We start from the raw sequence: 19,659 nt of genomic DNA on the forward strand, positions 1-19,659 counted from the left end.
ACTAGACCATGCTGGAGATCGGAGAGGGATGGAGCGATCGCTTAACGATTCGGCCAACAGGGAAAAACTATTGAAGATACATTGCGTGCGGAAATTGAGACTTGATGACAGCGGATAAAAGAAAATACTTCCGACACCACGAATTGAACCCGGGCCTCCTGGGTTAGATCCAGGTATCCTAGCCACTAGACCATGCAGGAGAACGGAGAGGGACGAAGCGATCGCTTAGCCATTCGGCCAACAGGGTGAAATTATTGAAGTTACATAGCGTGCGCTAATTGGAGACTTGATGATAGCAGATAAAAGAAAATACTTCCGACACCGGGAATCGAACCCGGGTCTCCTGGGTGAGAGCTAGGTATCCTATCCACTAGACCATGCTGGAGAACGGAGAGGGACAGAGCGATCCCTTAGCCCTTCAGCCAACAGTGTAAATGTATTGAAGTTACATAGCGTGCGCAAATTGGAGACTTGATCATAGCAGATAAAAGAAAATACTTCCGACACCGGGAATCGCACACGGGCCTCATGTGTGAGAGCCAGGTATCCTAGACACTAGACCATGCCGGAGAACGGAGAGGGACGGAGCGATCGCTTAGCCATTCGGCCAACACGGTAAAAGTATTAAAGGTATATAGCGTGCGCGAATTGGAGACTTGATGACAGCAGATAAAAGAAAACACTTCCGACACCGGGAATCGAACCCGGGCCTCCTGGGTGAGAGCGAGATATCCTAGCCACTAGACAATGAAGGAGAACAGAGAGGGAAATAGCGATCGCTTAGCCATTTGGCCGACGGGGTAAAACTATTGAAGTTACATAGCGTGCGCAAATTGGAGACTTGATGATAGCAGATACAAAAAATACTTCCGACACTGGGAATCAAGCCCGGGCCTCCTGGGTGAGAGCCAGGTATCCTAGGCACTAGACCATGCCGGAGAACGGAGAGGGACGGAGCGATCGCTTAGCCATTCGGCCAACACGGTATAAGGTATATAGGGTGCACAAATTGGAGACTTGATGACAGCAGATAAAAGAAAATACTTCCGACACCGGGAATCGAACCCGGGCATCCTGGGTGAGAGCCAGGTATCCTAGCCACTAGACCATGCCGGAGAACCGAGAGGGAAGGAGCGATCGCTTAGCGATTCGGCCTACAGGGTAAAAGTATTGATTTGACATAGCGTGCGCAAATTGGAGACTTGATGATAGCAGATCAAAGAAAATACTTCCGACACCGGGAATCGAACCCGGGTCTCCTGGCTGAGAGCTAGGTATCCTATCCACTAGACCATGCAGGAGAACAGAGAGGGAAATAGCGATCGCTTAGCCCTTTGGCCGACAGGGTAAAACTATTGAAGTTACATAGCGTGCGCAAATTGGAGACTTGATGATAGCAGATAAAAGAAAATACTTCCGACACCGGGAATCGAACCCGGGCCTCCTGTGTGAGAGCCAGGTATCTTAGCCACTAGACCATGCAGGAGAACAGAGAGGGAAATAGCGATCGCTTAGCCATTTGGCCGACAGGGTAAAACTATTGAAGTTACATAGCGTGCGCAAATTGGAGACTTGATGGTAGCAGATACAAAAAATACTTCCGACACTGGGAATCAAGCCCGGGCCTCCTGGGTGAGAGCCAGGTATCCTAGGCACTAGACCATGCCGGAGAACGGAGAGGGACGGAGCGATCGCTTAGCCATTCGGCCAACACGGTATAAGGTATATAGGGTGCACAAATTGGAGACTTGATGACAGCAGATAAAAAAAATACTTCCGACACCGGGAATCGAACCCGGGCCTCCTGGGTGAGAGCCAGGTATCCTAGCCACTAGACCATGCCGGAGAACCGAGAGGGAAGGAGCGATCGCTTAGCGATTCGGCCTACAAGGTAAAAGTATTGAATTGACATAGCGTGCGCAAATTGGAGACTTGATGATAGCAGATCAAAGAAAATACTTCCGACACCGGGAATCGAACCCGGGTCTCCTGGCTGAGAGCTAGGTATCCTATCCACTAGACCATGCTGGAAAACGGAGAGGGACAGAGCCATTCCTTAGCACTTCAGCCAACAGTGTAAATGTATTGAAGTTACATAGCGTGCGCAAATTGGAGACTTGATAATAGCAGATAAAAGAAAATACTTCCGACACCGGGAATCGCAAACGGGCCTCCTGTGTGAGAGCCAGGTATCTTAGCCACTAGACCATGCCAGAGAACGGAGAGGGACGGAGCGATCGCTTAGCCATTCGGCCAACACGGTAAAAGTATTGAAGGTATATAGCGTGCGCGAATTGGAGACTTGATGACAGCAGATAAAAGAAAATACTTCCGACACCGGGAATCGAACCCGGGCCTCCTGGGTGAGAGCCAGGTATCCTAGACACTAGACCATGCTGGAGAGCAGAGAGGGAAGGAGCGATCGCTTACCGATTCGGCCAACAGGGTAAAACTATTGAAGTTACATTGCGTGCGCAAATTTGAGACTTGATGACAGCGGGTAAAAGAAAGTACTTCCGACACTGGCAATCGAACCCGGGCCTCCTTGGTGAAAGCCAGGTATCCTAGCCACTAAACCATGCCGGAGAACAGAGAGGAAAGGAGCGATCGCTTAGTCATTCGGCAAACAAAGTAAAAGTATTGAAGTTATATAGCGTGCGCAAATTGTAGACTTGAAGATAGCCGATAAAGATACTTCCGACACCGGGAATAAAACCCAGGCCTCTTGGGTGACAGCCAGATATCCTAGCCACTAAACCACGCCGAGAACGGAGAGGGACGGAGCGATTGCTTAGCCATTCGGCCAACAGGGTAAAACTATTCAAGTTACATAGCGTGCGCGAATAGGAGACTATGATAGCAGATAAAGAAAAATACTTCCGACACCGGGAATCGAACCCGGGCCTCCTGAGTGAGAGCCAGGTATCCTAGCCACTAGACCATGCCGGAGAACCGAGAGGTAAGGAGCGATCGCTTAGTGATTCGGCCTACAGGGTAAAAGTATTGAATTGACACAGCATGCGCAAATTGGAGACTTGATGATAGCAGATAAAAGAAAAAACTTCCGACACCGGGAATCGAACCCGGGTCTCCTGGCTGAGAGCTAGGTATCCTATCCACTAGACCATGCTGGAGAACGGAGAGGGACAGAGCGGTCCCTTAGCCCTTCAGCCAACAGTGTAAATGTATTGAAGTTAAATAGCGTGCGAAAATTGGAGACTTGATGATAGCAGATAAAAGAAAATACTTCCGACACCGGGAATCGCACACGGGCCTCATGTGTGAGAGCCAGGTATTTTAGCCACTAGACCATGCAGGAGAACAGAGAGGGAAATAGCGATCGCTTAGCCATTTGGCCGACGGGGTAAAACTATTGAAGTTACATAGCGTGCGCAAATTGGTGACTTGATGATAGCAGATACAAAAAATACTTCCGACACTGGGAATCAAGCCCGGCCCTCCTGGGTGAGAGCCAGGTATCCTAGACACTAGACCATGCCGGAGAACGGAGAGGGACGGAGCGCTCGCTTAGCCATTCGGCCAACACGGTAAAAGTATTAAAGGTATATAGCGTGCGCGAATTGGAGACTTGATGACAGCAGATAAAGGAAAACACTTCCGACACCGGGAATCGAACCCGGGCATCCTAGGTGAGAGCCAGGTATCCTAGCCACTAGACCATGCCGGAGAACAGAGAGGGAAGGAACGATCGTTAGTCATTCGGCAAACAGGGTAAAAGTATTGAAGTTATATAGCGTGCGCAATTTGTAGACTTGAAGATAGCCGATAAAAATACTTCCGACACCGGGAATCGAACCCAGGCCTCTTGGGTGAGAGCCAGATATCCTAGCCACTAAACCACGCCGAGAACGGAGAGGGACGGAGCGATTGCTTAGCCATTCGGCCAACAGGGTAAAACTATTGAAGTTACATAGCGTGCGCGAATAGGAGACTTTATGATAGCAGATAAAAAAATACTTCCGACGCCGGGAATTGCACCCCGGCCTCCAGGGTGAGAGCCAGATATCCTAGCCACTAGACCATGCCAGAGATAAGAGAGGGACGGAGTGATCGCTTAGTGATTCGGCCAACAGGGTAAAAGTATTGAAGTTACATAGCGTGCGCAAATGGCAGACTTGATGATAGCAGATAAAAGAAAACACTTCTGACACCGGGAATCGTACCCGGGTCTTCTGTGTGAGAGCCAGGTATCCAAGCCACTAGACCATGCCAGAGAGGGTGGAGCGATCACTTAGTCATTCGGCCAACAAGGTAAAAGTATTGAAGTTACATAGCGTGCGCATTGGAGACTTGATGATAGCAGATAAAAGAAAATACTTCCGACACCGGGAAACAAACTCGGGCCTCCTGGGTGAGAGCCAGGTATGTTAGCCACTAGACCATGCTGGAGATCGGAGAGGGATGGAGCGATCCCTTAACGATTCGGCCAACAGGGAAAAACTATTGAAGATACATTGCGTGCGGAAATTGAGACTTCATGACAGCGGATAAAAGAAAATACTTCCGACACCACGAATTGAACCCGGGCCTCCTGGGTTAGATCCAGGTATCCTAGCCACTAGACCATGCAGGAGAACGGAGAGGGACGAAGCGATCGCTTAGCCATTCGGCCAACAGGGTGAAATTATTGAAGTTACATAGCGTGCGCTAATTGGAGACTTGATGATAGCAGATAAAAGAAAATACTTCCGACACCGGGAATCGAACCTGGGTTTCCTGGGTGAGAGCTAGGTATCCTATCCACTAGACCATGCTGGAGAACGGAGAGGGACAGAGCGATCCCTTAGCCCTTCAGCCAACAGTGTAAATGTATTGAAGTTACATAGCGTGCGCAAATTGGAGACTTGATGATAGCAGATAAAAGAAAATACTTCCGGCACCGGGAATTGCACACGGGCCTCATGTGTGAGAGCCAGGTATCCTAGACACTAGACCATGCCGGAGAACGGAGAGGGACGGAGCGATCGCTTAGCCATTCGGCCAACACGGTAAAAGTATTAAAGGTATATAGCGTGCGCGAATTGGAGACTTGATGACAGCAGATAAAAGAAAACACTTCCGACACCGGGAATCGAACCCGGGCCTCCTGGGTGAGAGCGAGATATCCTAGCCACTAGACCATGCCAGAGATAAGAGAGTGACTGAGTGATCGCTTAGTGATTCGGCAAACAGGGTAAAAGTATTGAATTTACATAGCGTGCGCAAATGGCAGACTTGATAATAGCATATAAAAGAAAATACTTCCGACACCGGGAAACAAACTCGGGCCTCCTGTGTGAGAGCCAGGTATGTTAGCCACTAGACCATGCTGGAGATCGGAGAGGGATGGAGCGATCGCTTAACGATTCGGCCAACAGGGAAAAACTATTGAAGATACATTGCGTGCGGAAATTGAGACTTGATGACAGCGGATAAAAGAAAATAGTTCCGACACCACGAATTGAACCCGGGCCTCCTGGGTTAGATCCAGGTATCCTAGCCACTAGACCATGCAGGAGAACGGAGAGGGACGAAGCGATCGCTTAGCCATTCGGCCAACAGGGTGAAATTATTGAAGTTACATAGCGTGCGCTAATTGGAGACTTGATGATAGCAGATAAAAGAAAATACTTCCGACACCGGGAATCGAACCCGGGTCTCCTGGGTGAGAGCTAGGTATCCTATCCACTAGACCATGCTGGAGAACGGAGAAGGACAGAGCGATCCCTTAGCCCTTCAGCCAACAGTGTAAATGTATTGAAGTTACATAGCGTGCGCAAATTGGAGACTTGATGATAGCAGATAAAAGAAAATACTTCCGACACCGGGAATCGCACACGGGCCTCATGTGTGAGAGCCAGGTATCCTAGACACTAGACCATGCCGGAGAACGGAGAGGGACGGAGCGATCGCTTAGCCATTCGGCCAACACGGTAAAAGTATTAAAGGTATATAGCGTGCGCGAATTGGAGACTTGATGACAGCAGATAAAAGAAAACACTTCCGACACCGGGAATCGAACCCGGGCCTCCTGGGTGAGAGCGAGATATCCTAGCCACTAGACCATGCCGGAGAACAGAGAGGGAAGAGCGATCGCTTAGTGATTCCGCCAACAGGGTAAAAGTATTGAAGTTACATAGCGTGCGCAAATGGCAGACTTGATGATAGCAGAAAAAAGAAAACACTTCTGACACCGGGAATCGTACCCGGGCCTTCTGTGTGAGAGCCAGGTATCCAAGCCACTAGACCATGCCAGAGAGGGTGGAGCGATCACTTAGTCATTCGGCCAACAAGGTAAAAGTATTGAAGTTACATAGCGTGCGCGAATTGGAGACTTGATGATAGCTGATAAAAGAAAATACTTCTGACACCGGGAAACAAACTCGGGCCTCCTGGGTGAGAGCCAGGTATGTTAGCCACTAGACCTTGCTGGAGATCGGAGAGGGATGGAGCGATCGCTTAACGATTCGGCCAACAGGGAAAAACTATTGAAGATACATTGCGTGCGCAAATTGAGACTTGATGACAGCGGATAAAAGAAAATACTTCCGACATTGCGAATTGAACCCGGGCCTCCTGGGTTAGATCCAGGTATCCTAGCCACTAGACCATGCAGGAGAACGGAGAGGGACGAAGCGATCGCTTAGCCATTCGGCCAACAGGGTGAAATTATTGAAGTTACATATCGTGCGCTAATTGGAGACTTGATGATAGCAGATAAAAGAAAATACTTACGACACCGGGAATCGAACCCGGGTCTCCTGGGTGAGAGCTAGGTATCCTATCTACTATACCATGCTGGAGAACGGAGAGGGACAGAGCGATCCCTTAGCCCTTCAGCCAACAGTGTAAATGTATTGATGTTACATAGCGTGCGCAAATTGGAGACTTGATGATAGCAGATAAAAGAAAATACTTTCGACACCGGGAATCGCACACGGGCCTCATGTGTGAGAGCCAGGTATTTTAGCCACTAGACCATGCAGGAGAACAGAGAGGGAAATAGCGATCGCTTAGCCATTTGGCCGACGGGGTAAAACTATTGAAGTTACATAGCGTGCGCAAATTGGAGACTTGATGATAGCAGATACAAAAAATACTTCCGACACTGGGAATCAAGCCCGAGCCTCCTGGGTGAGAGCCAGGTATCCTAGGCACTAGACCATGCCGGAGAACGGAGAGGGACGGAGCGATCGCTTAGCCATTCGGCCAACACGGTATAAGGTATATAGGGTGCACAAATTGGAGACTTGATGACAGCAGATAAAAGAAAATACTTCCGACACCGGGAATCGAACCCACCCCTCCTGGGTGAGAGCCAGGTATCCTAGCCACTAGACCATGCCGGAGAACCGAGAGGGAAGGAGCGATCGCTTAGCGATTCGGCCTATAGGGTAAAAGTATTGAATTGACATAGCGTGCGCAAATTGGAGACTTGGTGATAGCAGATCAAAGAAAATACTTCCGACACCGGGAATCGAACCCGGGTCTCCTGGCTGAGAGCTAGGTATCCTATCCACTAGACCATGCAGGAGAACAGAGAGGGAAATAGCGATCGCTTAGCCATTTGGCCGACAGGGTAAAACTATTGAAGTTACATAGCGTGCGCAAATTGGAGACTTGATGATAGCAGATACAAAAAATACTTTCGACACTGGGAATCAAGCCCGGGCCTCCTGGGTGAGAGCCAGGTATCCTATGCACTAGACCATGCCGGAGAACGGAGAGGGACGGAGCGATCGCTTAGCCATTCGGCCAACACGGTATAAGGTATATAGGGTGCACAAATTGGAGACTTGATGACAGCAGATAAAAAAAATACTTCCGACACCGGAAATCGAACCCGGGCCTCCTGGGTGAGAGCCAGGTATCCTAGCCACTAGACCATGCCGGAGAACCGAGAGGGAAGGAGCGATCGCTTAGCGATTCGGCCTACAAGGTAAAAGTATTGAATTGACATAGCGTGCGCAAATTGGAGACTTGATGATAGCAGATCAAAGAAAATACTTCCGACACCGGGAATCGAACCCGGGTCTCCTGGCTGAGAGCTAGGTATCCTATTCACTAGACCATGCTGGAAAACGGAGAGGGACAGAGCCATTCCTTAGCCCTTCAGCCAACAGTGTAAATGTATTGAAGTTACATAGCGTGCGCAAATTGGAGACTTGATAATAGCAGATAAAAGAAAATACTTCCGACACCGGGAATCGCACACGGGCCTCCTGTGTGAGAGCCAGGTATCTTAGCCACTAGACCATGCCAGAGAACGGAGAGGGACGGAGCGATCGCTTAGCCATTCGGCCAACACGGTAAAAGTATTGAAGGTATATAGCGTGCGCAAATTTGAGACTTGATGACAGCGGGTAAAAGAAAGTACTTCCGACACTGGCAATCGAACCCGGGCCTCCTTGGTGAAAGCCAGGTATCCTAGCCACTAAACCATGCCGGAGAACAGAGAGGGAAGGAGCGATCGCTTAGTCATTCGGCAAACAAAGTAAAAGTATTGAAGTTATATAGCGTGCGCAAATTGTAGACTTGAAGATAGCCGATAAAGATACTTCCGACACCGGGAATAAAACCCAGGCCTCTTGGGTGACAGCCAGATATCCTAGCCACTAAACCACGCCGAGAACGGAGAGGGACGGAGCGATTGCTTAGCCATTCGGCCAACAGGGTAAAACTATTCAAGTTACATAGCGTGCGCGAATAGGAGACTTTATGATAGCAGATAAAGGAAAATACTTCCGCCACCGGGAATCGAACCCGGGCCTCCTGAGTGAGAGCCAGGTATCCTAGCCACTAGACCATGCCGGAGAACCGAGAGGTAAGGAGCGATCGCTTAGTGATTCGGCCTACAGGGTAAAAGTATTGAATTGACACAGCATGCGCAAATTGGAGACTTGATGATAGCAGATAAAAGAAAAAACTTCCGACAGCGGGAATCGAACCCGGGTCTCCTGGCTGAGAGCTAGGTATCCTATCCACTAGACCATGCTGGAGAACGGAGAGGAACAGAGCGATCCCTTAGCCATTCAGCCAACAGTGTAAATGTATTGAAGTTATAGAGCGTGCGCAAATTGGAGACTTGATGATAGCAGCTAAAAGAAAATACTTCTGACACTGGGAATCAAGCCCAGCCCTCCGGGGTGAGAGCCAGGTATCCTAGACACTAGACCATGCCGGAGAACGAAGAGGGACGGAGCGATCGCTTAGCCATTCGGCCAACACGGTAAAAGTATTGAAGGTATATAGCGTGCGCGAATTGGAGACTTGATGACAGCAGATAAAAGAAAATACTTCCAACACCGGGAATCGAACCCGGGCCTCCTGGGTGAGAGCCAGGTATCCTAGCCACTAGATCATGCCGGAGAGCAGAGAGGGAAGGGGCGATCGCTTAGCGATTCGGCCAACAGGGTAAAACTATTGAAGTTACATTGCGTGCGCAATTTGTAGACTTGAAGATAGCCGATTAAAATACTTCCAACACCGGGAATCGAACCCAGGCCTCTTGGGTGAGAGCCAGATATCCTAGCCACTAAACCACGCCGAGAACGGAGAGGGACGGAGCGATTGCTTAGCCATTCGGCCAACAGGGTAAAACTATTGAAGTTACATAGCGTGCGCGAATAGGAGACTTTATGATAGCAGATAAAAAAATACTTCCGACGCCGGGAATTGCACCCCGGCCTCCAGGGTGAGAGCCAGATATCCTAGCCACTAGACCATGCCAGAGATAAGAGAGGGACGGAGTGATCGCTTAGTGATTCGGCCAACAGGGTAAAAGTATTGAAGTTACATAGCGTGCTCAAAGGGCAGACTTGATGATAGCAGATAAAAGAAAACACTTCTGACACCGGGAATCGTACCCGGGCCTTCTGTGTGAGAGCCAGGTATCCAAGCCACTAGACCATGCCAGAGAGGGTGGAGCGATCACTTAGTCATTCGGCCAAGAAGGTAAAAGTATTGAAGTTACATAGCGTGCGCGAATTGGAGACTTGATGATAGCAGATAAAAGAAAATACTTCCGACACCGGGAAACAAACTCGGGCCTCCTGGGTGAGAGCCAGGCATGTTAGCCACTAGACCATGCTGGAGATCGGAGAGGGATGGAGCGATCGCTTAACGATTCGGCCAACAGGGAAAAATCATTGAAGATACATTGCGTGCGCAAATTGAGACTTGATGACAGCGGATAAAAGAAAATACTTCCGACACCGCGAATTGAACCCGGGCCTCCTGGGTTAGATCCAGGTATCCTAGCCACTAGACCATGCAGGAGAACGGAGAGGGACGAAGCGATCGCTTAGCCATTCGGCCAACAGGGTGAAATTATTGAAGTTACATATCGTGCGCTAATTGGAGACTTGATGATAGCAGATAAAAGAAAATACTTCCGACACCGGGAATCGAACCCGGGTCTCTTGGGTGAGAGCTAGGTATCCTATCCACTAGACCATGCTGGAGAACGGAGAGGGACAGAGCGATCCCTTAGCCCTTCAGCCAACAGTGTAAATGTATTGAAGTTACATAGCGTGCGAGAATTGGAGACTTGATGATAGCCGATAAAGATACTTCCGACACCGGGAATAAAACCCAGGCCTCTTGGGTGACAGCCAGATATCCTAGCCACTAAACCACGCCGAGAACGGAGAGGGACGGAGCGATTGCTTAGCCATTCGGCCAACAGGGTAAAACTATTCAAGTTACATAGCGTGCGCGAATAGGAGACTTTATGATAGCAGATAAAGGAAAATACTTCCGCCACCGGGAATCGAACCCGGGCCTCCTGAGTGAGAGCCAGGTATCCTAGCCACTAGACCATGCCGGAGAACCGAGAGGTAAGGAGCGATCGCTTAGTGATTCGGCCTACAGGGTAAAAGTATTGAATTGACACAGCATGCGCAAATTGGAGACTTGATGATAGCAGATAAAAGAAAAAACTTCCGACAGCGGGAATCGAACCCGGGTCTCCTGGCTGAGAGCTAGGTATCCTATCCACTAGACCATGCTGGAGAACGGAGAGGAACAGAGCGATCCCTTAGCCATTCAGCCAACAGTGTAAATGTATTGAAGTTATAGAGCGTGCGCAAATTGGAGACTTGATGATAGCAGCTAAAAGAAAATACTTCTGACACTGGGAATCAAGCCCAGCCCTCCGGGGTGAGAGCCAGGTATCCTAGACACTAGACCATGCCGGAGAACGAAGAGGGACGGAGCGATCGCTTAGCCATTCGGCCAACACGGTAAAAGTATTGAAGGTATATAGCGTGCGCGAATTGGAGACTTGATGATAGCAGATAAAAGAAAATACTTCCGACACCGGGAAACAAACTCGGGCCTCCTGGGTGAGAGCCAGGCATGTTAGCCACTAGACCATGCTGGAGATCGGAGAGGGATGGAGCGATCGCTTAACGATTCGGCCAACAGGGAAAAATCATTGAAGATACATTGCGTGCGCAAATTGAGACTTGATGACAGCGGATAAAAGAAAATACTTCCGACACCGCGAATTGAACCCGGGCCTCCTGGGTTAGATCCAGGTATCCTAGCCACTAGACCATGCAGGAGAACGGAGAGGGACGAAGCGATCGCTTAGCCATTCGGCCAACAGGGTGAAATTATTGAAGTTACATATCGTGCGCTAATTGGAGACTTGATGATAGCAGATAAAAGAAAATACTTCCGACACCGGGAATCGAACCCGGGTCTCTTGGGTGAGAGCTAGGTATCCTATCCACTAGACCATGCTGGAGAACGGAGAGGGACAGAGCGATCCCTTAGCCCTTCAGCCAACAGTGTAAATGTATTGAAGTTACATAGCGTGCGAGAATTGGAGACTTGATGATAGCAGATAAAAGAAAATACTTCCGACAGCGGGAATCGCACACGGGCCTCATGTGTGAGAGCCAGGTATCCTAGGCACTAGACCATGCCGGAGAACGAAGAGGGACGGAGCGATCGCTTAGCCATTCGGCCAACACGGTATAAGGTATATAGGGTGCACAAATTGGAGACTTGATGACAGCAGATAAAAGAAAATACTTCCGACACCGGGAATCGAACCCGGGCCTCCTGGGTGAGAGCCAGGTATCCTAGACACTAGACCATGCTGGAGAGCAGAGAGGGAAGGAGCGATCGCTTACCGATTCGGCCAACAGGGTAAAACAATTGAAGTTACATTGCGTGCGCAAATTTGAGACTTGATGACAGCGGGTAAAAGAAAGTACTTCCGACACCGGCAATCGAACCCGGGCCTCCTTGGTGAAAGCCAGGTATCCTAGCCACTAAACCATGCCGGAGAACAGAGAGGGAAGGAGCGATCGCTTAGTCATTCGGCAAACAAGGTAAAAGTATTGAAGTTATATAGCGTGCGCAAATTGTAGACTTGAAGATAGCCGATAAAGATACTTCCGACACCGGGAATCAAACCCAGGCCTCTTGGGGACAGCCAGATATCCTAGCCACTAAACCACGCCGAGAACGGAGAGGGACGGAGCGATTGCTTAGCCATTCGGCCAACAGGGTAAAACTATTCAAGTTACATAGCGTGCGCGAATAGGAGACTTTATGATAGCAGATAAAAGAAAATACTTCCGACACCGGGAATCGAACCCGGGCCTCCTGAGTGAGAGCCAGGTATCCTAGCCACTAGACCATGCCGGAGAACCGAGAGGGAAGGAGCGATCGCTTAGCGATTCGGCCTACAGGGTAAAAGTATTGAATTGACACAGCGTGCGCAAATTGGAGACTTGATGATAGCAGATAAAAGAAAAAACTTCCGACACCGGGAATCGAACCCAGGTCTCCTGGCTGAGAGCTAGGTATCCTATCCACTAGACCATGCTGGAGAACGGAGAGGGACAGAGCGATCCCTTAGCCATTCAGCCAACAGTGTAAATGTATTGAAGATATAGAGCGTGCGCAAATTGGAGACTTGATGATAGCAGATAAAAGAAAATACTTCTGACACTGGGAATCAAGCCCAGCCCTCCGGGGTGAGAGCCAGGTATCCTAGACACTAGACCATGCCGGAGAACGAAGAGGGACGGAGCGATCGCTTAGCCATTCGGCCAACACGGTAAAAGTATTGAAGGTATATAGCGTGCGCGAATTGGAGACTTGATGACAGCAAATAAAAGAAAATACTTCCAACACCGGGAATCGAACCCGGGCCTCCTGGGTGAGAGCCAGGTATCCTAGCCACTAGATCATGCCGGAGAGCAGAGAGGGAAGGGGCGATCACTTAGCGATTCGGCCAACAGGGTAAAACTATTGAAGTTACATTGCGTGCGCAAATTTGAGACTTGATGACAGCGGGTAAAAGAAAGTACTTCCGACACCGGGAATCGAACCCGGGCCTCCTGGGTGAAAGCCAGGTATCCTAGCCACTAGACCATGCCGGAAAAAAGAGAGGGAAGGAACGATCGCTTAGTCATTCGGCAAACAGGGTAAAAGTATTGAAGTTATACAGCGTGCGCAATTTGTAGACTTGAAGATAGCCGATAAAAATACTTCCGACACCGGGAATCGAACCCAGGCCTCTTGGGTGAGAGCCAGATATCCTAGCCACTAAACCACGCCGAGAACGGAGAGGGACGGAGCGATTGCTTAGCCATTCGGCCAACAGGGTAAAACTATTGAAGTTACATAGCGTGCGCGAATAGGAGACTTTATGATAGCAGATAAAAAATACTTCCCACACCTGGAATTGCACCCCGGCCTCCAGGGTGAGAGCCAGATATCCTCGCCACTAGACCATGCCAGAGATAAGAGAGGGACGGAGTGATCGCTTTGTGATTCGGCCAACAGGGTAAAAGTATTGAAGTTACATAGCGTGCGCAAATGGCAGACTTGATGATAGCAGATAAAAGAAAATACTTCCGACACCGGGAAACAAACTCGGGCCTCCTGGGTGAGAGCCAAGTATTTTAGCCACTAGACCATGCTGGAGATCGGAGAGGGATGGAGCGATCGCTTAACGATTCGGCCAACAGGGAAAAACTATTGAAGATACATTGCGTGCGCAAATTGAGACTTGATGACAGCGGATAAAAGAAAATACTTCCGACACCGCGAATTGAACCCGAGCCTCCTGGGTTAGATCCAGGTATCCTAGCCGCTAGACCATGCAGGAGAACGGAGAGGGACGAAGCGATCGCTTAGCCATTCGGCCAACAGGGTGAAATTTTTGAAGTTACATAGCGTGCGCTAATTGGAGACTTGATGATAGCAGATAAAAGAAAATACTTCCGACACCGGGAATCGAACCCGGGTCTCCTGGGTGAGAGCTAGGTATCCTATCCACTAGACCATGCTGGAGAACGGAGAGGGACAGAGCGGTCCCTTAGCCCTTCAGCCAACAGTGTAAATGTATTGAAGTTACATAGCGTGCGAAAATTGGAGACTTGATAATAGCAGATAAAAGAAAATACTTCCGACACCGGGAATCGCACACGGGCCTCATGTGTGAGAGCCAGGTATTTTAGCCACTAGACCATGCAGGAGAACAGAGAGGGAAATAGCGATCGCTTAGCCATTTGGCCGACGGGGTAAAACTATTGAAGTTACATAGCGTGCGCAAATTGGAGACTTGATGATAGCAGATACAAAAAATACTTCCGACACTGGGAATCAAGCCCGGCCTTCCTGGGTGAGAGCCAGGTATCCTAGACACTAGACCATGCCGGAGAACGGAGAGGGACGGAGCGATCGCTTAGCCATTCGGCCAACACGGTAAAAGTATTAAAGGTATATAGCGTGCGCGAATTGGAGACTTGATGACAGCAGATAAAAGAAAACACTTCCGACACCGGGAATCGAACCCGGGCCTCCTGGGTGAGAGCCAGGTATCCTAGCCACTAGACCATGCCGGAGAGCAGAGAGGGAAGGAGCGATCGCTTAGCGATTCGGCCAACAGCGTAAAACTATTGAAGTTACATTGCGTGCGCAAATTTGAGACTTGATGAAAGCGGGTAAAAGAAAGTACTTCCAACACCGGGAATCGAACCCGGGCCTCCTGGGTGAAAGCCAGGTATCCTAGCCACTAGACCATGCCGGAGAACAGAGAGGGAAGGAACGATCGCTTAGTCATTCGGCAAACAGGGTAAAAGTATTGAAGTTATATAGCGTGCGCAATTTGTAGACTTGAAGATAGCCGATAAAAATACTTCCGACACCGGGAATCGAACCCAGGCCTCTTGGGTGAGAGCCAGATATCCTAGCCACTAAACCACGCCGAGAACGGAGAGGGACGGAGCGATTGCTTAGCCATTCGGCCAACAGGGTAAAACTATTGAAGTTACATAGCGTGCGCTAATAGGAGACTTTATGATAGCAGATAAAAAAATACTTCCGACGCCGGGAATTGCACCCCGGCCTCCAGGGTGAGAGCCAGATATCCTAGCCACTAGACCATGCCAGAGATAAGAGAGGGACGGAGTGATCGCTTAGTGATTCGGCCAACAGGGTAAAAGTATTGAAGTTACATAGCGTGCGCAAATGGCAGACTTGATGATAGCAGATAAAAGAAAACACTTCTGACACCGGGAATCGTACCCGGGCCTTCTGTGTGAGAGCCAGGTATCCAAGCCACTAGACCATGCCAGAGAGGGTGGAGCGATCACTTGGTCATTCGGCCAACAAGGTAAAAGTATTGAAGTTACATAGCGTGCGCGAATTGGAGACTTGATGATAGCAGATAAAAGAAAATACTTCCGACACCGGGAAACAAACTCGGGCCTCCTGGGTGAGAGCCAGGTATGTTAGCCACTAGACCATGCTGGAGATCGGAGAGGGATGGAGCGATCGCTTAACGATTCGGCCAACAGGGAAAAACTATTGAAGATACATTGCGTGCGGAAATTGAGACTTGATGACAGCGGATAAAAGAAAATACTTCCGACACCACGAATTGAACCCGGGCCTCCTGGGTTAGATCCAGGTATCCTAGCCACTAGACCATGCAGGAGAACGGAGAGGGACGAAGCGATCGCTTAGCCATTCGGCCAACAGGGTGAAATTATTGAAGTTACATAGCGTGCGCTAATTGGAGACTTGATGATAGCAGATAAAAGAAAATACTTCCGACACCGGGAATCGAACCCGGGTCTCCTGGGTGAGAGCTAGGTATCCTATCCACTAGACCATGCTGGAGAACGGAGAGGGACAGAGCGATCCCTTAGCCCTTCAGCCAACAGTGTAAATGTATTGAAGTTACATAGCGTGCGCAAATTGGAGACTTGATCATAGCAGATAAAAGAAAATACTTCCGACACCGAAAATCGCACACGGGCCTCATGTGTGAGAGCCAGGTATTTTAGCCACTAGACCATGAAGGAGAACAGAGAGGGAAATAGCGATCGCTTAGCCATTTGGCCGACGGGGTAAAACTATTGAAGTTACATAGCGTGCGCAAATTGGAGACTTGATCATAGCAAATACAAAAAATACTTCCGACACTGGGAATCAAGCCCGGGCCTCCTGGGTGAGAGCCAGGTATCCTAGGCACTAGACCATGCCGGAGAACGGAGAGGGACGGAGCGATCGCTTAGCCATTCGGCCAACACGGTATAAGGTATATAGGGTGCACAAATTGGAGACTTGATGACAGCAGATAAAAAAAATACTTCCGACACCGGGAATCGAACCCGGGCCTCCTGGGTGAGAGCCAGGTATCCTAGCCACTAGACCATGCCGGAGAACCGAGAGGGAAGGAGCGATCGCTTAGCGATTCGGCCTACAAGGTAAAAGTATTGAATTGACATAGCGTGCGCGAATTGGAGACTTGATGATAGCAGATCAAAGAAAATACTTCCGACACCGGGAATCGAACCCGGGTCTCCTGGCTGAGAGCTAGGTATCCTATCCACTAGACCATGCTGGAAAACGGAGAGGGACAGAGCCATTCCTTAGCCCTTCAGCCAACAGTGTAAATGTATTGAAGTTACATAGCGTGCGCAAATTGGAGACTTGATAATAGCAGATAAAAGAAAATACTTCCGACACCGGGAATCGCACACGGGCCTCCTGTGTGAGAGCCAGGTATCCTATCCACTAGACCATGCTGGAGAACGGAGAGGGACAGAGCGGTCCCTTAGCCCTTCAGCCAACAGTGTAAATGTATTGAAGTTACATAGCGTGCGAAAATTGGAGACTTGATAATAGCAGATAAAAGAAAATACTTCCGACACCGGGAATCGCACACGGGCCTCATGTGTGAGAGCCAGGTATTTTAGCCACTAGACCATGCAGGAGAACAGAGAGGGAAATAGCGATCGCTTAGCCATTTGGCCGACGGGGTAAAACTATTGAAGTTACATAGCGTGCGCAAATTGGAGACTTGATGATAGCAGATACAAAAAATACTTCCGACACTGGGAATCAAGCCCGGCCTTCCTGGGTGAGAGCCAGGTATCCTAGACACTAGACCATGCCGGAGAACGGAGAGGGACGGAGCGATCGCTTAGCCATTCGGCCAACACGGTAAAAGTATTAAAGGTATATAGCGTGCGCGAATTGGAGACTTGATGACAGCAGATAAAAGAAAACACTTCCGACACCGGGAATCGAACCCGGGCCTCCTGGGTGAGAGCCAGGTATCCTAGCCACTAGACCATGCCGGAGAGCAGAGAGGGAAGGAGCGATCGCTTAGCGATTCGGCCAACAGCGTAAAACTATTGAAGTTACATTGCGTGCGCAAATTTGAGACTTGATGAAAGCGGGTAAAAGAAAGTACTTCCAACACCGGGAATCGAACCCGGGCCTCCTGGGTGAAAGCCAGGTATCCTAGCCACTAGACCATGCCGGAGAACAGAGAGGGAAGGAACGATCGCTTAGTCATTCGGCAAACAGGGTAAAAGTATTGAAGTTATATAGCGTGCGCAATTTGTAGACTTGAAGATAGCCGATAAAAATACTTCCGACACCGGGAATCGAACCCAGGCCTCTTGGGTGAGAGCCAGATATCCTAGCCACTAAACCACGCCGAGAACGGAGAGGGACGGAGCGATTGCTTAGCCATTCGGCCAACAGGGTAAAACTATTGAAGTTACATAGCGTGCGCGAATAGGAGACTTTATGATAGCAGATAAAAAAATACTTCCGACGCCGGGAATTGCACCCCGGCCTCCAGGGTGAGAGCCAGATATCCTAGCCACTAGACCATCCCAGAGATAAGAGAGGGACGGAGTGATCGCTTAGTGATTCGGCCAACAGGGTAAAAGTATTGAAGTTACATAGCGTGCGCAAATGGCAGACTTGATGATAGCAGATAAAAGAAAACACTTCTGACACCGGGAATCGTACCCGGGCCTTCTGTGTGAGAGCCAGGTATCCAAGCCACTAGACCATGCCAGAGAGGGTGGAGCGATCACTTGGTCATTCGGCCAACAAGGTAAAAGTATTGAAGTTACATAGCGTGCGCGAATTGAAGACTTGATGATAGCAGATAAAAGAAAATACTTCCGACACCGGGAAACAAACTCGGGCCTCCTGGGTGAGAGCCAGGTATGTTAGCCACTAGACCATGCTGGAGATCGGAGAGGGATGGAGCGATCGCTTAACGATTCGGCCAACAGGGAAAAACTATTGAAGATACATTGCGTGCGGAAATTGAGACTTGATGACAGCGGATAAAAGAAATTACTTCCGACACCACGAATTGAACCCGGGCCTCCTGGGTTAGATCCAGGTATCCTAGCCACTAGACCATGCAGGAGAACGGAGAGGGACGAAGCGATCGCTTAGCCATTCGGCCAACAGGGTGAAATTATTGAAGTTACATAGCGTGCGCTAATTGGAGACTTGATGATAGCAGATAAAAGAAAATACTTCCGACACCGGGAATCGAACCCGGGTCTCCTGGGTGAGAGCTAGGTATCCTATCCACTAGACCATGCTGGAGAACGGAGAGGGACAGAGCGATCCCTTAGCCCTTCAGCCAACAGTGTAAATGTATTGAAGTTACATAGCGTGCGCAAATTGGAGACTTGATCATAGCAGATAAAAGAAAATACTTCCGACACCGAAAATCGCACACGGGCCTCATGTGTGAGAGCCAGGTATTTTAGCCACTAGACCATGAAGGAGAACAGAGAGGGAAATAGCGATCGCTTAGCCATTTGGCCGACGGGGTAAAACTATTGAAGTTACATAGCGTGCGCAAATTGGAGACTTGATCATAGCAAATACAAAAAATACTTCCGACACTGGGAATCAAGCCCGGGCCTCCTGGGTGAGAGCCAGGTATCCTAGGCACTAGACCATGCCGGAGAACGGAGAGGGACGGAGCGATCGCTTAGCCATTCGGCCAACACGGTATAAGGTATATAGGGTGCACAAATTGGAGACTTGATGACAGCAGATAAAAAAAATACTTCCGACACCGGGAATCGAACCCGGGCCTCCTGGGTGAGAGCCAGGTATCCTAGCCACTAGACCATGCCGGAGAACCGAGAGGGAAGGAGCGATCGCTTAGCGATTCGGCCTACAAGGTAAAAGTATTGAATTGACATAGCGTGCGCGAATTGGAGACTTGATGATAGCAGATCAAAGAAAATACTTCCGACACCGGGAATCGAACCCGGGTCTCCTGGCTGAGAGCTAGGTATCCTATCCACTAGACCATGCTGGAAAACGGAGAGGGACAGAGCCATTCCTTAG

The 19,659-nt window shown here is 49.4% G+C and overlaps 35 non-coding genes across 35 annotated transcripts; all 35 read right to left on the reverse strand.

Annotated features, from left to right (window-relative positions):
* Window positions 1–313: 313 nt before the first annotated feature.
* On the reverse strand, window positions 314–385 carry TRNAE-CUC (transfer RNA glutamic acid (anticodon CUC)). Its single transcript has one exon. It is a non-coding gene; the product is annotated as a tRNA-Glu (tRNA).
* Window positions 386–1,044: 659 nt separating this feature from the next.
* On the reverse strand, window positions 1,045–1,116 carry TRNAE-CUC (transfer RNA glutamic acid (anticodon CUC)). Its single transcript has one exon. It is a non-coding gene; the product is annotated as a tRNA-Glu (tRNA).
* A 298-nt stretch (window positions 1,117–1,414) lies between these two features.
* Window positions 1,415–1,486, reverse strand: TRNAE-CUC (transfer RNA glutamic acid (anticodon CUC)). Its single transcript has one exon. It is a non-coding gene; the product is annotated as a tRNA-Glu (tRNA).
* Window positions 1,487–1,774: 288 nt separating this feature from the next.
* TRNAE-CUC (transfer RNA glutamic acid (anticodon CUC)) lies at window positions 1,775–1,846 on the reverse strand. Its single transcript has one exon. It is a non-coding gene; the product is annotated as a tRNA-Glu (tRNA).
* A 113-nt stretch (window positions 1,847–1,959) lies between these two features.
* On the reverse strand, window positions 1,960–2,031 carry TRNAE-CUC (transfer RNA glutamic acid (anticodon CUC)). The gene has a single exon. It is a non-coding gene; the product is annotated as a tRNA-Glu (tRNA).
* A 298-nt stretch (window positions 2,032–2,329) lies between these two features.
* Window positions 2,330–2,401, reverse strand: TRNAE-CUC (transfer RNA glutamic acid (anticodon CUC)). Its single transcript has one exon. It is a non-coding gene; the product is annotated as a tRNA-Glu (tRNA).
* A 476-nt stretch (window positions 2,402–2,877) lies between these two features.
* TRNAE-CUC (transfer RNA glutamic acid (anticodon CUC)) lies at window positions 2,878–2,949 on the reverse strand. Its single transcript has one exon. It is a non-coding gene; the product is annotated as a tRNA-Glu (tRNA).
* A 113-nt stretch (window positions 2,950–3,062) lies between these two features.
* TRNAE-CUC (transfer RNA glutamic acid (anticodon CUC)) lies at window positions 3,063–3,134 on the reverse strand. Its single transcript has one exon. It is a non-coding gene; the product is annotated as a tRNA-Glu (tRNA).
* Window positions 3,135–3,616: 482 nt separating this feature from the next.
* Window positions 3,617–3,688, reverse strand: TRNAE-CUC (transfer RNA glutamic acid (anticodon CUC)). The gene has a single exon. It is a non-coding gene; the product is annotated as a tRNA-Glu (tRNA).
* A 1,389-nt stretch (window positions 3,689–5,077) lies between these two features.
* TRNAE-CUC (transfer RNA glutamic acid (anticodon CUC)) lies at window positions 5,078–5,149 on the reverse strand. The gene has a single exon. It is a non-coding gene; the product is annotated as a tRNA-Glu (tRNA).
* A 482-nt stretch (window positions 5,150–5,631) lies between these two features.
* On the reverse strand, window positions 5,632–5,703 carry TRNAE-CUC (transfer RNA glutamic acid (anticodon CUC)). The gene has a single exon. It is a non-coding gene; the product is annotated as a tRNA-Glu (tRNA).
* Window positions 5,704–6,001: 298 nt separating this feature from the next.
* Window positions 6,002–6,073, reverse strand: TRNAE-CUC (transfer RNA glutamic acid (anticodon CUC)). The gene has a single exon. It is a non-coding gene; the product is annotated as a tRNA-Glu (tRNA).
* A 1,204-nt stretch (window positions 6,074–7,277) lies between these two features.
* Window positions 7,278–7,349, reverse strand: TRNAE-CUC (transfer RNA glutamic acid (anticodon CUC)). Its single transcript has one exon. It is a non-coding gene; the product is annotated as a tRNA-Glu (tRNA).
* A 473-nt stretch (window positions 7,350–7,822) lies between these two features.
* TRNAE-CUC (transfer RNA glutamic acid (anticodon CUC)) lies at window positions 7,823–7,894 on the reverse strand. The gene has a single exon. It is a non-coding gene; the product is annotated as a tRNA-Glu (tRNA).
* An 848-nt stretch (window positions 7,895–8,742) lies between these two features.
* On the reverse strand, window positions 8,743–8,814 carry TRNAE-CUC (transfer RNA glutamic acid (anticodon CUC)). Its single transcript has one exon. It is a non-coding gene; the product is annotated as a tRNA-Glu (tRNA).
* A 483-nt stretch (window positions 8,815–9,297) lies between these two features.
* TRNAE-CUC (transfer RNA glutamic acid (anticodon CUC)) lies at window positions 9,298–9,369 on the reverse strand. Its single transcript has one exon. It is a non-coding gene; the product is annotated as a tRNA-Glu (tRNA).
* A 1,022-nt stretch (window positions 9,370–10,391) lies between these two features.
* Window positions 10,392–10,463, reverse strand: TRNAE-CUC (transfer RNA glutamic acid (anticodon CUC)). The gene has a single exon. It is a non-coding gene; the product is annotated as a tRNA-Glu (tRNA).
* Window positions 10,464–10,756: 293 nt separating this feature from the next.
* TRNAE-CUC (transfer RNA glutamic acid (anticodon CUC)) lies at window positions 10,757–10,828 on the reverse strand. Its single transcript has one exon. It is a non-coding gene; the product is annotated as a tRNA-Glu (tRNA).
* An 852-nt stretch (window positions 10,829–11,680) lies between these two features.
* On the reverse strand, window positions 11,681–11,752 carry TRNAE-CUC (transfer RNA glutamic acid (anticodon CUC)). The gene has a single exon. It is a non-coding gene; the product is annotated as a tRNA-Glu (tRNA).
* A 290-nt stretch (window positions 11,753–12,042) lies between these two features.
* TRNAE-CUC (transfer RNA glutamic acid (anticodon CUC)) lies at window positions 12,043–12,114 on the reverse strand. Its single transcript has one exon. It is a non-coding gene; the product is annotated as a tRNA-Glu (tRNA).
* A 477-nt stretch (window positions 12,115–12,591) lies between these two features.
* TRNAE-CUC (transfer RNA glutamic acid (anticodon CUC)) lies at window positions 12,592–12,663 on the reverse strand. Its single transcript has one exon. It is a non-coding gene; the product is annotated as a tRNA-Glu (tRNA).
* Window positions 12,664–12,776: 113 nt separating this feature from the next.
* Window positions 12,777–12,848, reverse strand: TRNAE-CUC (transfer RNA glutamic acid (anticodon CUC)). Its single transcript has one exon. It is a non-coding gene; the product is annotated as a tRNA-Glu (tRNA).
* Window positions 12,849–13,146: 298 nt separating this feature from the next.
* TRNAE-CUC (transfer RNA glutamic acid (anticodon CUC)) lies at window positions 13,147–13,218 on the reverse strand. Its single transcript has one exon. It is a non-coding gene; the product is annotated as a tRNA-Glu (tRNA).
* Window positions 13,219–13,331: 113 nt separating this feature from the next.
* Window positions 13,332–13,403, reverse strand: TRNAE-UUC (transfer RNA glutamic acid (anticodon UUC)). Its single transcript has one exon. It is a non-coding gene; the product is annotated as a tRNA-Glu (tRNA).
* An 844-nt stretch (window positions 13,404–14,247) lies between these two features.
* TRNAE-CUC (transfer RNA glutamic acid (anticodon CUC)) lies at window positions 14,248–14,319 on the reverse strand. Its single transcript has one exon. It is a non-coding gene; the product is annotated as a tRNA-Glu (tRNA).
* A 482-nt stretch (window positions 14,320–14,801) lies between these two features.
* TRNAE-CUC (transfer RNA glutamic acid (anticodon CUC)) lies at window positions 14,802–14,873 on the reverse strand. The gene has a single exon. It is a non-coding gene; the product is annotated as a tRNA-Glu (tRNA).
* A 113-nt stretch (window positions 14,874–14,986) lies between these two features.
* TRNAE-UUC (transfer RNA glutamic acid (anticodon UUC)) lies at window positions 14,987–15,058 on the reverse strand. The gene has a single exon. It is a non-coding gene; the product is annotated as a tRNA-Glu (tRNA).
* Window positions 15,059–16,080: 1,022 nt separating this feature from the next.
* On the reverse strand, window positions 16,081–16,152 carry TRNAE-CUC (transfer RNA glutamic acid (anticodon CUC)). The gene has a single exon. It is a non-coding gene; the product is annotated as a tRNA-Glu (tRNA).
* A 473-nt stretch (window positions 16,153–16,625) lies between these two features.
* TRNAE-CUC (transfer RNA glutamic acid (anticodon CUC)) lies at window positions 16,626–16,697 on the reverse strand. Its single transcript has one exon. It is a non-coding gene; the product is annotated as a tRNA-Glu (tRNA).
* Window positions 16,698–16,810: 113 nt separating this feature from the next.
* Window positions 16,811–16,882, reverse strand: TRNAE-CUC (transfer RNA glutamic acid (anticodon CUC)). Its single transcript has one exon. It is a non-coding gene; the product is annotated as a tRNA-Glu (tRNA).
* A 667-nt stretch (window positions 16,883–17,549) lies between these two features.
* Window positions 17,550–17,621, reverse strand: TRNAE-CUC (transfer RNA glutamic acid (anticodon CUC)). Its single transcript has one exon. It is a non-coding gene; the product is annotated as a tRNA-Glu (tRNA).
* Window positions 17,622–17,734: 113 nt separating this feature from the next.
* On the reverse strand, window positions 17,735–17,806 carry TRNAE-UUC (transfer RNA glutamic acid (anticodon UUC)). Its single transcript has one exon. It is a non-coding gene; the product is annotated as a tRNA-Glu (tRNA).
* A 1,022-nt stretch (window positions 17,807–18,828) lies between these two features.
* Window positions 18,829–18,900, reverse strand: TRNAE-CUC (transfer RNA glutamic acid (anticodon CUC)). Its single transcript has one exon. It is a non-coding gene; the product is annotated as a tRNA-Glu (tRNA).
* Window positions 18,901–19,373: 473 nt separating this feature from the next.
* TRNAE-CUC (transfer RNA glutamic acid (anticodon CUC)) lies at window positions 19,374–19,445 on the reverse strand. The gene has a single exon. It is a non-coding gene; the product is annotated as a tRNA-Glu (tRNA).
* A 113-nt stretch (window positions 19,446–19,558) lies between these two features.
* On the reverse strand, window positions 19,559–19,630 carry TRNAE-CUC (transfer RNA glutamic acid (anticodon CUC)). The gene has a single exon. It is a non-coding gene; the product is annotated as a tRNA-Glu (tRNA).
* Between the last annotated feature and the right edge of the window lie 29 nt (window positions 19,631–19,659).

This window comes from Rhipicephalus microplus, unplaced genomic scaffold (assembly GCF_043290135.1).
Source record: "Rhipicephalus microplus isolate Deutch F79 unplaced genomic scaffold, USDA_Rmic scaffold_21, whole genome shotgun sequence".
Taxonomy (NCBI): Eukaryota; Metazoa; Arthropoda; class Arachnida; order Ixodida; family Ixodidae; genus Rhipicephalus; species Rhipicephalus microplus.